The sequence below is a fragment of the Dipodomys ordii genome, unplaced genomic scaffold (genome assembly GCF_000151885.1).
Source record: "Dipodomys ordii isolate 6190 unplaced genomic scaffold, Dord_2.0 Scaffold30, whole genome shotgun sequence".
NCBI lineage: Eukaryota > Metazoa > Chordata > Mammalia > Rodentia > Heteromyidae > Dipodomys > Dipodomys ordii.
In genome coordinates this window covers 6,772,707-6,781,222 of record NW_012267246.1, presented here as the reverse complement: position 1 = coordinate 6,781,222, position 8,516 = coordinate 6,772,707, and positions in this window count along the sequence as shown.

Here is an 8,516-nt window from a genome sequence, read left to right as displayed (position 1 = left end):
ATCTTGAAACTTCCTGATGACTATGTGGATTCCCTCTGAGTATTTCCACCAACCTTGACTTTGGAGCACTGGGAATGAGCTCTGTGCAAAGCCAGAGCTTTCATCCCATCATTCCAGGCCATCTTCAATTCTTCTCCATTGACTTGCAAGATACTATCTCATTCTGCTCACTTCTGCAATCCATAAGAAACACATAACCCCATAGATCTGTTTGCTGGAGTCAAACATCGTCACCCAGACCCACACCATTATTTCAACCTATCCAATTTGAAGCCCAAATTAATTCCTCTAAGTCAGCTCTCATCCTCCATTTTCAATCTACACATTGTGCATGCGCCTGTCGCTCACAGCATTGCCTTGGGCTGGGAGTGTGTACATCTATTCTTGAACTTGCCCAGCCTGAGCCATTTGATTGCCAGCACTGAAGGCAAGGGCTCAATGGTCCAGAGTTCTTTCCATAGTCTCTCTAGTCTGGTATGCTGCATGGGTAGTTCTGGTTCCCCTGTGTTGTGCTCACTTGTGTTAGACTGGCTTGTGGGAAGTGGTACTGGCTATCTCTCAGGCAACACCGTGATAAAAGGAAGCATTTCAAGTTGTAAAGTGTTCGAACATTAGTGTCAGCATGAACATTACCAAAGGTTATTCCCTTTTCGTTCTGAACCTTTGAGTCACTCCATTATCTGGCTTGTATGTGACATAAATTCCCATTCAGATCTCCCAAGTTCTTTAGACCTATTGGGACTTCCCAGAGGACCATACGCATGAGCAATCTGTATTGATTTCCACGCCGGTGCACCCAGCTCCTCCTGCTCAATCACCTCCATCCACAGTCCAGGTTCACAACATAACAACCCACTCTCCCTCACAATCTCAAAGCAACCCAAACTAAGGGCACAGCTGTGAATGAAATGTGGGAACTAAACAACGTACCACTGAAAACACACACATTCTTTCAATCTGCATCTAAAAGCTCTGCACACTTATTTGTCTAACTGGAAATATAGTGTGTGTGCAGTCACACACTTTCATCCCTACCCAATACATTCATAATTCCATCTGTAACAATCTTGCATCTCTCTCTCACACACACAAACAGAAGCAGATCATGCTCACATGGCATAGAAGCCCACAGGAAATGAACCTATACATACGTTTTATTCAAATTAGTGTTTTCATAGCTATACAGTGCTCCTTCTGCAAGACAGACATGAAAACACTTTTTTACAGATGTGTTTAAATCTATACTTTCAGGCAAAAAAAAAATAATGTTCTACATTCTCATCCAAGATAGTTAAACATATTCTTTTGCAATTGCCTTTTACAAGACACGTCTGGTTAACAACAGCCTACAGAGCAATACCACACAAGGTATTCTTTCTTTATTCTTGTTTTCTTTCTTTCTTTTTTTTTTCCTAGCAAACAAACGAGAACGGAAAGTATTTTTGGTGGCATGATCACGTGTCTTCTTAGATTGTGACTGGAGACAAGAGTCCCAACCCTAAACAATGAAAGTAAAGCTCTGGAAAGAATGGAAGATTTGAGACCACCTCCGCCCTTCCCTCCCCAAATCTCCCCAATCCTGGCAGTCACGAAACAATGAGAGGAGTGGAAGAGTGTGCAAACACACAGAGGCTCAATGTCCTCCCCCCCCACACACATACACACTGGCACACTTGCTACACAAAGATCACCACCACGGGGAACTCCTACCTAGTACAGTTCCCATTGAGGAATTGCTGCTGCTCCTTGCAGGCTCTGCTGAGCACGATCCATGCCCGTGAGCTTCGCTTGCTGCCTTCGAACCCCACCTTGCATGGAGCCCTGGAGTTCTTGCTCTTGCTCCCAGAAGCGGGAACCTTGCACCTGGGAGAGATGTTCGGGGCAGCTGCATCCCAGACCCGCCTCTGCCTAGCCATTGCCAGCTGAGCCCAGTGAGCCAGCTCCGAGCTCTCCCGGCTGCGAGACGGGCGCTCCGTCGCCACCTGCAGGCACTTGGAGGAAACTGCAGCTAATGTTGAACAACCGTGGGTGGGGAAAAAAAAAGTGGTTAGTAAATTCTTTGTTAAATAAACATAGTGGTTTTAGTCACCCTTCATGTAAAAAAAAAAATAGTGGGTGGGGTGGGGGTGGCGTTGCCTGTGAAATTTCCCTTCCTTTCCTATCTCTTAATAAAGCAAAAAGTATGGTCTCATCTGTATACAAGCAGGTAAGAATGCAGCTTCGTTTTCTACGTTTTCAATGAATCATCGCCTAAGGGAACAGAGAAGACAGTTCTACCCGAAGTTTTGAAGGATTTCCGTGTGTTCTTTTGCTGTTGTTTTTGTTCCTTTTTTTTTTAACTAAAAATCAGCTTTCCAAAGGGAGTACCTTCCCTCTGAAGGGATTCACCGTTCTGCACGCATGTTAGACATGCTCTACTGCCTTACGAATTTGCAAGCCTCCCATGTGGAGATGATCCGTGAGTTGTAAGGCACGACATGACTCGAGTGTGAGTACAAGAGACCCCAGCATCCTTTACAAGGCAGGTGGTCCCACTGCCCCGGCCTGTAGCCAAGGCTCCCTGGTTAATGTCTGTCTAAACATCTCCCTCAACTTGCTTCTATTAAAGAGGATAATCTGTATATCTGAATGAGATAAGAGCTTAATTAAACGGATAGGACCTTGTAAGACTTAGTAGCCACAGTGGCATGTATTTACAAGTACCATGGCTGGGTATTTCTCTAAGTCGAGTAAGCATAAGAGCTCTTGTCTTGTGAAAGAGCCCCTTTTTCCCCAAGTTCCTTTACAATTACAATTCGCTTTGAAACTGTTTAATCAGACACACGCCTCATACACTTCTCCAGGGAAATGTCGACTGGAGTTAGATTCTATTCCCTTGAGGGCTCCTTTAGGGAAAAAAGAAATCTTTAATCATCTCAATTTTACATTACTATTTGAAGATTTCCAGTAAGAGAGACATAGAAGATATTCCCTTTACTATTTTACCAGAAGTGTCTATTTCCACATGCGTCTAAGGAGCACCTATGTTTTCAATGGTATGCCATTATTCTAATTATTATTATTCATATGCTAAAGAAAGAAACAATGTCTTTTTCAACTGAGAGGGTGAGCATGTGGCAAATAGTTAAGCCATTACTTTTTGTGAATTTGTGAAGGCTCTGAAAAATGTGTTGTATGGGATTAAAAGGGAGATTAGCTCCACCTGCTCTTTTACCCTAGCTCTATGTGGGAAATGAAATCTATTTGTGAACTGTCTTCTTTTTGAGACAGAGTCATAGGCTGTGGGCCGAAGTGACTGGGAACTGAACTACTTGTGCGAGTCCAATTGGCCTCAGATTCTCCATCTTCCTGCCTCTTCTACACAAGAGCTGGGATTATAGTTGTATGCCACCATGCTTGCCCTCCTTTCTGCATTTCTACCTATCGGGTGACTCTCTCTGCCTGAATGTCTCCTTAGCATGAGTAAGTACACAGTATTCAACTTCAGCACTCCAGGAATTAAATTGAGTCAAAGTAGTGAAGAGTAAAGTTTTACTTTTCACTAAAGAAAAACAATATTGTCCATCAGCCCTCAAATAAAGTGGGCTCTCCCAAAACATACTAAGCTCCAGGTCATGGTAAATAATAATACATGGTATGGGTGACATTTTTTCAATAATGTGATAATTCTGATAAAGAATCACTTGCCAGATGACCTTTCAGGTCCCCTGGAAAGCCTGAGATTCTATGCTTCTCTAAAATTATTCTGATTACATTCCCTCCTAATATCATATATTTCAATGTATGTTTTAACATTAAAACATATGTGATTTACTTTCTTCCATTACATATGACACATTTTACCTCTTCACACGTTGTTCAACACTGACTTCAACAATAGGACTGATGGATTCCTTCTCATCTTGGTCTTTTATATAAAACCTTCTTCATCTTTGTAACTTTTGATAATGCAATGGATGTTAAATATACACACACATACACACATACACACAAACACACAAACACACACCTTAAATTGAAAGACTAATTTTTCAAACTATATTTGTTCTTGTCTTTGCAGCAGCACCCAAGTCTCTGTAATTTTAAGCTTACCATCTGTAATTTTTTAATGCCAACAATTTGGAAAAATCTCTCTAGAATGGCATAATAACTTTTCTTGCTTAATATAGTCTACAGATAAAAATCTCACACACTTTTGTTTACAGTGAATAGATTAACTATGGGTGTTCTAGAGTTCCTCATTGAACCAATCAGGTAAAAAAAACAAGTTTACTTCAAAAGTAAGATGAGCTGCACACCAGTGGCTCACACCTGTAATCCGAGCTACTCAAGAGGCTCAGATCTGAGAATCTCAGTTCAAAGCCAGCCCTGGCAGGAAAGTCTGTGAGACTCTTATCTTCAACTAACCACCAGAAAAACTGGAAGTGCCACTGTGACTCAATTGATTGAGTGCTCGCTTTGATTTGAAGAGTACAGGGAGTGCACAGGCCCAGAGTTCTAGCCCAATGATTGAGGTCTCATTTAGTTGTTACCAATGAAATGCTCTGAAGTGTTTCCATGTACACAATATATAGGTAGGTAGGTAGGTATTTACAATTATATTCTAACATCCATCTGTAATTATTTTATTTAAAATCCATATATAATTATACTATTTAACATTCACACACATGTGTGCATATATATGTATGTAGGAATGCTTTGACTATATATGTGTATGTATATATGAATGCTACATAGAATACCTTACAACTGTTCATTACATAAGGCACATTATTTAAAATATAGCTGTAACCCAAAAGTCTAGACTGATTCCCAAATTTAACAAGATATGTTTGAGAAAAAAGTAATCAATTGTTCTGAAATTTTCTCTATTTAATCTAGAATATTTAAAATCATTTCATCTCAGGGGGTATAGGAAGATTGGTACAAATAAACATTGCTCTGCAGGAATTTTGCAATTCTTCCAATAAATACTAGCACCCCCTCAAGCAGAAAAAGGCTAAAAATATTAATTCTGCTTTTACTCCATTTTAATTTGCCTAATTTTATCTCATATTCCCACTTACAAAATTATATGTAATGATAGTTTCATTGAAGTACTTTCATATCTAAAGTTAGTCAAATTAGGATGGAGTTAACTTATTGACTTAGTTTGAAACATAGTTTGTTTTTTGTAAGTGAGTTTCTTTTTACTAAAATTTATTTATTTATTAAATTAACTTTTTTATTGTGAAAATACTGTACAGAGGGGTTACAGTTACATGAGCAAGGTAATGAGTACATTTCTTATCCAGCATTGTTTTTAGAGCACAGAGCTGAAGGTGTAGCTCAAGTAGTAGAACTTCACAATCAACAAAGCCAGGGTTCAAACCCTAGTACTGCCTGGGAAAATACCAGAAACAAACAAAATAAACAGAGGATTATAATATGTAGAAAATCTCCATATTATCTTTTCACTTGTATGACTACATTTGTTTTGAAACTATTGAGCAAACACTCCATTATGCAACACTCACGTTTCTTCTGCTACCTTAGTGGATGTTACATCTGAGAAAAGGTTTATTTATTCTATTTAAACCATGGAATGAGTGAACTACATGACACGACACACAAGAAAAATATCCCAACCTGAGTCTTCTCAAAATCATTGCTCCTCTCTGAAAGACAACAGAATCATGAAATGAAAAAAACATTTAAAAATGTTTAAAAGCCGTTGTAATATATGTCAATCAGCAGCATAGACATTGTTAGTGATACCAAAAATTACACTTTGTTATTTTTATATTTTTCTTAATAGTTATGAACCATGAGTAAAGAATATTTTTATGAAAGTCCTTTGTTTTTATGCTGCAATGGACATTTCAAAGTCTGTGTGTGTGTGTGTGTGTGTGTGTGTGTGTGTGTGTGTATGTGTGTGTGTGTGTGTATTTCAGTTTCTGGGCCTGGGCACTTGTCCCTGAGCTCTTCAGCTCAAGGCTACTGCTCTACCACTTGAACCACAGCTCCACTATGTAATGGACATGTCATTAAATTAAATTACAAGTATGTAAAAAAAAATCTTTGCAAGAAGCACTACTAAGTCACAACCCTCAAAAAGGTAAAACACCAGTGTTTTACCTGGCCGGAAATGATTGTAACGCTAATGACTTACATGATCCAAACTTCTGAGCACTGCAGTATTTTCAAGCCATACCAACATCTCTTCAGAGCACACAATATCAATTTATTCGGGATTCTCTTGTCCACAAAAATCCTGTCAAGTGCAAATAGTTCCCAGTTTCAGGGTTTCCACTATTTTAGCAATGAGGGTACGAGATTACTTTCTGGGTTCCCTCCCTTGACCTTAAGGACAAGGTGAGTCTGTGTGTGTGTGTGTGTGTGTGTGTGTGTGTGTGTGTGTGTGTGTGTGTGTGATTTCACACCCACCCACATGGACTGGTATGCCCAGGGCTCATCTGCCTCCAGTTCAGTTGAGCAACATCCCCCAAAGTGGCCAGAAATGTTCCTTGTGACTCACCAGCCTGCAAAGGCGGTTCACTTCTCCCACATCTGCCCAATTCATTACAATTTTTCCTCAATATAATTCTCCAAGGCCCAATTTGGTGACCTAGCTAGTAAAACTCTTCTCCACATCCACGTGTTTTTACATGACAAATTCACATCGATACTATCCTCGAAAATACTAAAGAGTTAGAATATATGTCCATAGACCTGAAAGGCTGTATTTCAAATAGGTTTGATTGCATCCTGCTCTTTATCACTTAAGGTCCTGTAAGGTACTTTATTATTTTTTTGATAAATTTAAAGAAATCTGAAATCTGGTAGTAGTGAGAGGCATCTGTTTCCAAACAATGCGACAGTCTAGAATAGGGAGGGTGATCATTTCAGGCCTGCCTGGGCAGAATGTTCTTCAAGAATCCATCTCAGTGGAATGAAGTTGGGTGAGATGGGTGAGCTGGACAGCCCAGCTAGGTTTGGAAAGTGAAAATAGGTGGATGGAGGTCCTGGCGGTCCCTGGGGAGAAAAATAACCAACACAAAAAGGGAGGAGGGTCTTGCAGCCTAGCTTGGCTGTAGAGCACCTCCCTTTCAAGCTGAAGGCTCTGAGTTGAAGTTCATTCACCACCGCCAACAGATAGTATTTGAAGAACAGATTGAGACATGTTAACTCTTCCATGTGAAACTCGTATTTTAGGCCTAAGGAGCACAATTAACCACATGAACGTGCGTGAGTACCTATGCATTCCATATATCACCAATTCTGGCCTCCTGTGCTTTAATGGGGGCCACGTGAACACTAGAGAGTGTCATTACAAGTCTGTGTGACACAGGCTAGTGGCGATATATATATATAGATAGATAGATCAATGAGAGAAGACTCCAAATTAAAGGCAAAATGTCTCCCAACCTATATCCATGAAGCTGGTCACAGATGCATTCAATGAACAGAAAGAATAGTTCATCCATTGGAAAACTTGAAAAAAAAAAAAAGAAAGGTCACCTTTATTTTAGGTTTACAGTTTTCATAGATACACAGTTCCAGGAAAGTTCAGGAAGGAATGACAAGGGACACAGAGAAGTTCCCTGGTCACACCCTGCCCCCTGTCCAATCTGAAAGTCCGTGGCAACCGTCTCTTTCTGGAGGAGAGTTGCTAAGGAAAGGCAAGGACTGTGAGCGCTGCATTGGTGATGGGTGTTCGCTGCAGGTTGGCTAGAGAATGAAATGACTGTGTTGGTGGACTGCAGTGGGAGAGAAGGGTCTGTGGTTTCTCATAGGGGCACTATATCCAAGGTCCTCATCCAGGTCTTCTTGAAGTGCAATACAGCTGGCATCTCTCCAGCCAGGGCTACCACCCTGCCCTGCCTGAGCCTGACCCCTGTCTTGGCCTCCCCCCCTCCTTCCCCCCTGCAAGTGAGTGGAGATTCCTGCACTTTCTCATCATCACCTGTTTCAGGAGGCTTGAAGATCACTGCCAATCACTGGAAAAGGCCTCTGGGAGGCGGCTCGCCCCCCCACAACCCCCCACCCATGCAGCTTGAATAGGTGCATGTTCCCCAGCCCATCCAGTCCCAGCCCCAGCCCCGGTGGTGGTATGGGCTGCACATTTCCAAACAGGCGTCGGTCTCTCCTTTGCAGAAGTTAAAAAAAAATAATGCATAGAATACAGAAGGCTGACTTCCTGACTTCAGCTGCCAGATTGTGACCGATAAAGAGAGAGAGAGAGAGAGAGAGAGAGAGAGAGAGAGAGGGTGAGGGAGGGAGAGAGAGAGGAGGGCAAAGAGAGGAGAGAGGGGGGGTAGGAGGGAGAGGGAGAGAAGAGGAAGAGAGAGGGAGAGGAGGAAGAGAGAGGGAGAGGAGAGCAAGAGCTAGCGAGCAAGTGATCGCGGCATCCAGGCTCCCGGGCAGGGCTGGGTCCGCGTGCGATGCGCCGCGCGGGGGCTGCGGCGGATTTTCACGGCTGGCGCGGAGGAGGGGCCGGGGGTGCGGAGGGGACCGGCTGGCGGCGGCTTGGG